This window comes from Mastomys coucha, chromosome X (assembly GCF_008632895.1).
Source record: "Mastomys coucha isolate ucsf_1 chromosome X, UCSF_Mcou_1, whole genome shotgun sequence".
NCBI classification, from domain to species: Eukaryota; Metazoa; Chordata; class Mammalia; order Rodentia; family Muridae; genus Mastomys; species Mastomys coucha.
Window position 1 is genome coordinate 65,892,835 of NC_045030.1, and position 10,341 is coordinate 65,903,175.

The following is a 10,341-nucleotide window of genomic DNA, read 5'->3' on the forward strand; positions in this document are numbered from 1 at the left end:
AAAGGCGTGCGCCACCACCGCCCGGCTAATATGATTAAATTAACCAGAACTATGATGGACATGTGGACAACTGCAATAATAAAAACCTACCAAAATTATGAGATCATGGAATAAGATCATTAATACATGAGATACATTAATATCACATTATATCATCCATCTAATGAGTATCAGGATATAGGAAGAGAAGGAGAGGATTTAAGAACAGAATTTTAGTTCAAATCTCAATGGAACTCATTAATTTTACCTGTAAATCACCTTAAGTTTCTGAACTTTGGAGTTTTCATCTGTAAGCTGATATGATACTACTGCTGTACTGGATCAAGTTTTAAATTTTAGAGATCACAATTAACAAAGCAAAATATCATTAAAATGTTAATGTACTGTCTATCTCAGATTTTATAATACACTTGCAAAATTTTGGCATTTAAAAACATCTATTCAAGTTAATTATTTTTATCCCACTTAACAAAGTTAGGAAAGACTCAGAATGTAATTGACAACTGGAATTTTCTTGCTCTAAATTGCATGCTTTTACATATTCTTCTAAAAAGTGCTCTAGAAATCATTGTTTTTCTTATTTGTTTATTAAAGTACAGAAAAATAGGAATATACAAAAAACATTGAGGCTTCTTACAGAGTTGAATCTCTCTGTTTATAGGTAACAGACTACAAAATACTTAATATCAGTCTTCAAATATTTAAAACCTTATAAATTTCAGATTTCTATAGATCTGAAACTAAAAGGAATCTAAATTTTAGGAAACCCAAAATTCAATGACTTGCAACTAAATATGGAATCTCTTTTGTAGCCCCCATTTCCACTTGAAATGGTTTGATTTATACATGATTTACATACATACACATCCTTTAAGAACACCCATGAAATAGATTTCTTTTTATAAAATTCTTTATGTATATACAGTCTAGTATTAAGGACGCTGTCAGAGTTGAAGATCTGTTAAGTCTAGGACAACATCAGGCTTGGAAAAATTAACCTCACTTTTAATATTAAAAAGACATTAAATGTCATTGCACATTAAGGAGATTTGAATGAACCTTGAGCAATTTAGCTTGCTCAGATTGGAGATGTGGAAATTTGAAAAAAAAGATTATTTGTATACAAATGAAACACTCAAAAAGAAGGAAACAGTTTTGCAAAATTTACCTTTAAGATAACTAAAAGATCACTTACTAAATTTAAAAACTTTTTTCCTTGTTTTCACAATAATAAGTCTAGACTAAGCAAATGGAAATGGCTATTTCCAACCAGATAGATGATTTAGAAGTATATGAGTAGAAGATTTAACTCTACATGGATAATTTTCTCCTACATTAACTAAATTATAACCATCATTATAACCATTTCTAGATGATATTTACTCCAATAAATGGAATCAGTACTTCAGTAAGTGTTCCTGGCTTTGATGATTTGCACATTATTGGGTTTAGTACAGTTAGCTAGGAAACTCAGCTCTAGACACAGACAACTTATGGAGGTTTTAATTTTTGAAATATTATTCACATTTGAGACATTTCCAAATATACACACATTCTTTTAATATTAGAAGAAACACAATGAAACGAATGTAAGGTTCTTGGTTTTGTTTGTTTGTTTTTTTTCCTTTTTAGAGTGATAGCTGAGCACTTACAAAAGAGGAAAGTTTAGACTCTTAAAATGTTATCAGAAAGAACATAAGAGGTATACAATGGGGAAAAGCTACAAGCTGTCATCTTTTGGATAAGATCTAGTCACCACAATCAAAAATTTACACTATCTGTTGATGCATGCTCTAGGTCTGCCAAAGAGTGGGGTTGGCAATAGTTAAACCATGGAAAGAGCAAGAACTTGTGACAGTGCCCTATCTCTCACTGATGAACTATTTGCTACTGATAGATTCAGGGAAACAAGAAAACATTGCCTTCTGTTATATACCTATTGATGGAACCACAAGGCTCCAATGTATAGCTGAAAATCCTATATGCACACAGATGGCCCTGTTTAAACTAAATCCTCTCCATACCAAACCATACACACACACATACACACACACACACACACACACACACACCCCAAATCATGAAACTGGGAAAGAATCTGATAGTGCTTAGGAATGGAGTGGATAGGAATTGAGTGAACATTGAAAGATTTGAAAAGGTAGAGTGAGAGTAATCACAATATTTTCTATACATGTACAAAATTGTTCAACAAAATCATATTTAAAAGCAGAAAGCATACTTATTTTCATAATATACTTTATTTTCATTAACAGAATTTTTTAAAAAAATTGTGAATCACTTTCATAACTAAAACAAAATATAGTAATGATAACAGCTATGACTTTTCTACCAATGCCATTGAAAATATATTGTATATATAAATGTGTATATATATATGTACATATATATATATACATATATATGTGTGTGTGTATGTGCATACATGAACCATTTTTGTTTCTTTTCTTTGTTTGGGTCATTTAATTCAATGAAATGCAATGGTATTCAGATTTTCTAAGGGTATTATGTGCTGTCTATCAGATATTATTAACATTTCTCCAAAAGAAAACATTAAAATGCCTTGAGAAACAAAGCAGCATACATAATGAAGTCATTTTCTCTTTTATTTCCTGGTTTTCTTAATTCTGTGGGACATACATTGACATCTTGTAACACCAGATTAAAAATCTTTCACAAGCAATTTTCTTATAAGCATCATTGCTTATCATATACCCACACACAGAATTCTGAGAAGAAATATTATATTGGTTCTCCCCAACTACGCACTCAGAAATTGTCTTTGTTATTGTCAAAGATGACAGCTTTGACATTCAAGAAAATAAAGCTTGTGTTTACCTCTCTCTCTCTCTTTCTCTCTCTCTCTCTCTCTCTCTCTCTCTCTCTTTCTCTCTCTCTCTCTTATGTCTGTGCATGTCCTGTGTGTTCAGCCTCATTATTAAACATAAATTAAAAATATTATATATTAACATAAGTGAAGTCACATATTACAGGAAATGTAAAATCTTTTTAAATTGCCGGGCGGTGGTGGCGCACGCCTTTAATCCTAGCACTTGGGAGGCAGAGGCAGGCGGATTTCCGAGTTCGAGGCCAGCCTGGTCTACAGAGTGAGTACCGGGACAGCCGGGGCTACAGAGAGAAACCCTGTCTCAAAAAACCAAAAAAAAAAAAAAAATCTTTTTAAATAAAGAGCTCAAATATTTTTTAAATATGTGTCACCAATATATAGTTGGGTGTGAGTACAACAGCAGTGCTTAGGCATAGTTTCCACTTGAAGGTAAATTTTGACGTATTTTAGTTACATCAAAAGCTTTTAAAAATATTACTGCCTGCTACATCAGGTTATATTTTGTGCCATATGAGTTTTTCCTAGACCTATGCCTAATAGCTGTCATTATCAAGTGTCCAGTTCCAAATGTGATTGATTAGTTAAACTTAAGCAGTGCATTAAGCAAGTTCACAAATAAAGTCAATGAGCCTGCAATTAATTTTCTTAATGTTGACAAGAGTCTAGTATTGGAAAGGAAAGGGACAGGAATTATAAGTGGTCTTTACATATATTAACTTGCCATGAACTGATTTTTTTCAGTGCCCTATGAATACCAACTGCCAATAAATAGAATTATTATTAGGCACCTTTTTTGACTGGGAGTCAAGATTTCATCTCCCTCCTCCTTTTTCATCATTGCTCATGATAGCAGAGAATTAGATTGAATATTTCAGAAGCAGAGTTTAGAATCAGTCCCATAACTGTCTAATGCTTGTAGCAAAAAACTTCTATTGTCCTATAGAGGAGCATATTAGAAATAAATATTACCAAAAAGTAAAATTTAAGAAAATTGAATTAACTTCAGAAAGTACATACTTTTATGAATATACAGGCCATAATAAAACTTTTCATATATAATCAATATGTACATGGAAACTTCATTTTACTTTTAGTTGCTATTTTATGCCATATATATGTATGTGTATATATCAATAATATATACATATATAACTTTCTTTTCTTTTCTTTTTGTTCAGCAAAGAAAGATAGGTAGTATAAACAATTTAAGTTCTATACTGATTTTTGCATACTTTATACTGTAAAACTGCACATTTTACATGAAGTACACACTGTCTACTAGTTGTCACCATGTCAATGTCAAGTACCCTATTCTTCTCTTTAAAAAAAATCACAACTTATAAAATTTTGTCCAAGGATAATGTTATCTACTTTATATTGATAAAATACAATTTTCATAGACCCTCTAAGATTCATTAAAAGAGTTATGAATATAATGAGTTCCACAATCATACTACATTGTATCATAATATATATCATTACTTGAAATAAATTTCAGTAAACTTTCCACTTCTTAAGGATAAACACATATGTTAGGAAATTGTAATATCTTTTCTATATAGGTCTTTTTCTGAAACAGTCTTATGTGACCTAAGCTGGCCTGCAATTCACTGTATAGCAAAGATGACCTTTGAAATTCTGATCTTCATGAATCCCCTTTGAAATGTTTGCACTACATAAATATACCACCAGCTTTAGTTTTAAGAGGTGCTACTCACTGAATCAAGAACTTTAAATATGCCATGCAGGCCTTCTAACAATTGTGGTATATCCCTAACTTTGTTATATGGGTTTATAAATTCAACTTTATCCTCTTTAAACTGTGTAAGAGTAATAATGTATTCCCAATCAAGCATATAAAAAATTCACATGTGGTTTCATGATGCTGATGATAGCACTTGATCATTGCCAAATTGTCTCTGTGGTGTTTTGAATGAGAATAGCTCCCCAAAGGATCCTATATTGGAGTTCTTGGTACTCAGTTGATGGAACTGTCTGGGAAGAATTAGAGAACGTGGTTTTGTCAGAGAAGCTGTGTCACTATGGGTGGGCTCTAAGTTGTCAAGAGCCCATGCTATTCTTAGTTAATTCTTATCTATTCTCTGCCTCTTGCTAGTGAATGAGATGTAAACTCTCATCTACTGTTCCAGTACCATGCCATGCTTCTCTGACAACCAACACACTCCCTGCCATGATGATCATGGATTTTTACCCTTTAGACCTGTTGTTAGCCCCAACTTAATACTTTCTTTTTTCTTTTATCTTTCCTTGGTCTTAGTATTTTTGTTATGAAAATAAAAATGTAACCAAATCATTCCCTAGTAATTATACATATATTCATTAATATACCTAGTACTAATAGCCAACATTTATAAACACACATACATACATACATATGCAATATATTTGGAGAAGCAACTCCAGTGAGGCTTTACCTATTTTAAATATTTTATTTTTTTATTTTTTTTATTTTTTTTTATTTTAGATATTTTCTTTATTTACATGCAAATTTCTCCATTCCCAGTTTCCCCTCCAAAAACCAAAGAAACAAACAAAAACAACAAAAACAAACCCCTGTTGTCTCCCCCTCTCCCCATGCCTGTCACACCGCCCTCTCCCACTTTCTGGCCCTGGCATTCCCCTACACTGGGGCTCAGAACCTTCACAGGGCCGAGGTCCTCTCCTCCTATTGATTATCGATTTTGCAATCCTCTATCATACACATGCTGCCTGAACAATCAGACCCCTCCATGTGCAGTCCTTGGTTGGTGGTTGAGACCCTGGGAGCTCCGAGGGTACTAGTTAGTTCATATTTTAAATATTTTAAACAAATGCTTGCATTATTTGTAAATGAATTTTAGTATAAAGCTTCACATAGATCTTACTGGCACTAGACAAATTTATGTTTCTCACTGCTAAGTAAGTAATCACCAACTGAAATACCATCACTATGAGATACCTTTCCAATTCATAAATTTATTTCCATTGTAATTGCATAAAATATAACTAAAAGTACTGTTAGGCTTTAGGTTCATAGTTGTAAATTTAGTTTGCATTTTAGATGAGGAATAGCTTGTTAAACAATTGACACAGTTATCTGAATTACTGTCTATAAATATAACCAAATACACATGTTCTGAAATCTGTTATTTGGCTTAATGATGTATTGCACACAGATTCCTTCGTATTTTTTTGTAGAATAGATTTGCAAAGAGTTCTTTTTGACACAGAAAACAGTAAGGTGTCTTTGCCACTTTAGTAACTGGGAAATATAAATCCTGTGTGATGGTAAGGTTTGATTCTCAATTTAACATACTTAGATTTCCTGTGAAGAGAACTTTAATGAAGACTTTTTTTAAGATAAGTTTTGCTTGTAAGCTTGCTGTGCCCATGGAGGATTACCTTAAATGAGATGGGAAGACCTGCCTTTTGTGTGTTTCACTATATAAGGGTAGAAAACATGTGCTGGGCACTAATAAGCATGATTCATCAATGTATTTTTCTTATTTATGCAATTGGACTAGCTTAAAGTTCTACCACCTTGAGTGCTTAATCCTAAGTGAGACATCTATAATTTACCTTTTATCCAAAGCTCAGGAATCATCATAGAAAAATGATCAGAAAGATTGTAGAAATCAGAAACTGTGGATGACTACAAAAAAGTGGAATTTTCCCAGAAGCTACACATATGATATCACTAAGGTTGTGACATAAATTATTAGACCAACAAAACTACAATATGAAGAAGAGAGGTGGTTGTGAAATCCTACTCTTGGCTGAAGAGATTCTGGCAGTTGGTGGATGCTGGCAGAGGAATGTCATTTTTATTTTTACAAGGTTGCAGCTCCTGAAATGTTAACCTTGATCCATCAGATGATCATACCATACACACAATGGCAGCATTGAGTAGATTCTGTGGGAAAAGCAAACAAACACAATGACAAAAACCAACCAAACAACTCCCTGCCCCCACACCCTGCAAACCACAACAAACTAAAACAAATCTAAGCCAAGAAGTTGGAATGGAATAGTTGTGGAAGGAAAATGGGGGTGAAATGAAAGGGATAAAGGTGGACTTGTTCAAAGCAAATTCTATGAATATATGAATGTATCAAGGAAAAACAGCAACAAAAATCATAGTAGAAAATATTCCTGTTGTCTTAATTTCTTTCATCAGTGATAGATTGGAACAGAATTGTGATAAAAACAAAACTAAACTGAACTGAACTAAACTAAACTAAACTAAAAAACCAAAAACCAAAAAACAAAAACCAAAACCAAAAACAACAACAACAACACTTTCTTTTGACAGGTAATTTTATCACAGTAACTGGAAACAAAACTAAGAAAGAAACCAGCGCCAAGAAGTGGTTAGTTACTGTGAAAAACCTGATCATTTGGTTTTCTGTTCTTTGGAATTAGTTTGTGGGAGGAATATAGAAGAGTTCATAACTTTGGGCTGGTAAAAACACCGAGTGTTGCATGAAGAGCTTAATGAGCTATTCTTCTTGGGTCTTGGAAGATAAGAAAAATACAAAGAGCTCATGAGGTTTCAAAGGAGAAAGGTAGGGGCCATTAGTGTGGTAATGTTGGCAAGTAATAGGGCTCTTCTTTCTGCCTGTGTACTGATAACCTAAGAAAAGTTGAATTGAGAGAGATGGGATGGTTAGCAGAACAAAAGAAAAATTTGACTTCTACAGAGAAAGTATCTGTTGTTTTAAAAGAAACAAGCACAACTCTGAGACATCCTGTGTTGTTCTGGGCCAATAAAGGATGTCCCCAGAACAAAACTCTGTCCACCAGAAGACTCATTTTACAAATACTCAAGTTCAGTTAAAGGAAGAAAGCCTAATGTGTAGGGGTCCCCTGGTGTTGAGAAGTAATCATTTCCTTTGTTTTGGCACACAGAAGCTGATACAATTGTCTTCCAATAGGGGTGGGGTGGGGGTGTCAAGGTACATTTCCAGCTGAAAGAAAAACATAGTACTAGGTTTTTTTCTGTTCATATTTACTTTTTATTCACATTTCATCCCAGTTACACCCTCCCTCCTCTCCTCTCCTCCCTGCCCTTACAAATCCCTACCTCCATTACTCCATACCCTTCTCCTCAGAAAGGGGAGATCCCCCCCTTGGGTAGGACCCCTTTGGGTATCACCTTGGGACATTTAGTGCTACCAGTACTATGCACCTCCTCTCCCACTTAGGCCCACCCAGGCAGTCCAGGTAGTGGAAGGGGTTCCAATGGCAGGGAACAGAGTCAGAGATAGCCTCAGCTCCAATTGTTAGGGGACCTACAGGAATACCAAGCTGCACATCTGCTACAAATGTATAGGGATCCTAGGTCCAGCTCCTGCACACTGTTCTTTGGTTGGTGGTTCAGTCTCCATGAGCCCCCATGATCCCAGGTTAGTTAATGTTATAGGAATTCTTGAGGTATTTTTGACCCCTCCATCTTGCTCCCTTTTATCCCTCACAGTTTCACCAGACTTTCTGAGCTCCTTGGAATAAAAGATATAAGATTTAAGGAGTCATGGAGAACAGTTAAGAACAGGCAATGTGTATCAGGTTGGAGTCTTAGTGGAGTGGCCATAAGAACCCATTATCTGAAGCTTTGAAAGTTACACTTCAGTTGCAGTACAGATGTCAAAGTATTGGAGATTCCAGGACTGTGGGCTATCTGCCAGGAAGACCATAAATGTGGAGCAGAATTGTCCTAAAAGAGAAGCTGCATAAGCCATAGGTGGCAGGCCTGGAGAAAAGAGCATCTCAACCATTTTTTGAAGCTCCAGATGATAGGTATGGAGCTCTAGGATTTGATATTTGCCATGCTGTATTTTAAGTTTATTACTTCTTGCTATTCATCACCTTTTCCATTTTAAAATGAGAATATCTATTTTGTGTTATAAGCTAAATATAGGTAACTAGGTTTTCAATTAACAGGAGCTCATACTGGAGTGACTTTGGACTTTTAGTGTTTTTGAATTTTTTTTAAGGACTACCAGAAATTTTAAAGTTGAACTGTTTTTTCATTGTGAGATGAGCATAAGACTATGAACAGGGGACAAAACTATACTATTGAAATGATATGCTTGTGTGTCAAATTGACAAGAGTTAGATTGCCATAGTTAAAAGATCAATTTGATATAATTCAGAATCATCACAGAGGAGAGATCATTTAAATTAGGTTGGCCTGTAGGCATGTCTGTGGGAGATTACCTTGACTGTGTTAGTTAAGGTGGGAAGATTATCCATCATGGGTAATACCTTTGTCTAAGGAAGATGATCCTGAACTATCTATGAATAGGGACAATCACAGCATTAGAAATTATGAAAGAATTCATTGCTCTCTGTTTATATTATAGATGCCATTTGACTAGCTGTCCCAAGTTCCTGCTGCTGCGCTCCCTTGTAGTGAGGAAGTATAAACTAGAATAGTGCAAGCAAATAACATTGTCTCTGCATTGCCTCCATCACAATCTTTTATCACAGCATCAGAAAAAAATAAACTAAGGCACTCTCTAAAAACACATTGACAAGCTTCCTGTTAAACTTTGGAGGAAAAAAGATCAAGGGGGGAAAAGGGACTATTTATATGAACTTCGATAGTGCAGGCAATCCTCTCATATAGATTGAAAATATACCCCCTGAAGCCCTGGAAGCCAATCAGTAGTTCTGCAAGCAAGAAGCCTAATACACCTGTCTTCCTAGTCATTATTTGTCAGTGATGTGATAAATGATGCATAAATGTTACTGACTTCCACATTGATATTCACATTTTCCTTGACTAAAGAGAGAAACCTATTGCTCTTGCTAAAAGCATGAAATCGGCGTTATACCTGAGAAATATGTGGGCTACAGCTTTCCCTTGTACCACATTCCACAGAATGGATTATATTAATGAAACTGATCAGTTTACCCTGCAGTCTACACTTATTTCCTCTTTCTTGCTATTGTATTCCTTACAAGGTTAAGTGCATTTTACTTAGCTTGGCAAATGAGATTTTTCTTAGTCAGACTTCCTTTCCAGGTGCACACTCACCTTTTATCCTACCTAGACTCTACACTGCAGTCACATACTCATTGTAAAGCATCGCCTGTCATCTTGCCAGGCTGTTGATTCTTTTTCTATTAATTTGCTCTTTTGTGTGCTCGAATTTCCATCTCCTCCCCTGTCATGCAAAACTCGTTTTCTAGGACTCTCAACATTATTCACATTTTCCCTAAGATGTTCATTTCCCCATGGCAGATAATCAATCTGCTCTCAGTGTTTTTCCTTACTTAGAGAACTTAGGTTTGGCACATGCTGAGTGGTACTACATGTGCCTGTTTGTGTGTTCTTTCGCTTTAGATCTAAGGTCAGGGCTGTGTATTGTTAACTCTGCTTTACCTGTACCACCATTTATTACCATAAGATATATGTTAAAATATTTCCCTGTACTTCCCACCTTCACATGCACCATAAAATATCTGTGCTT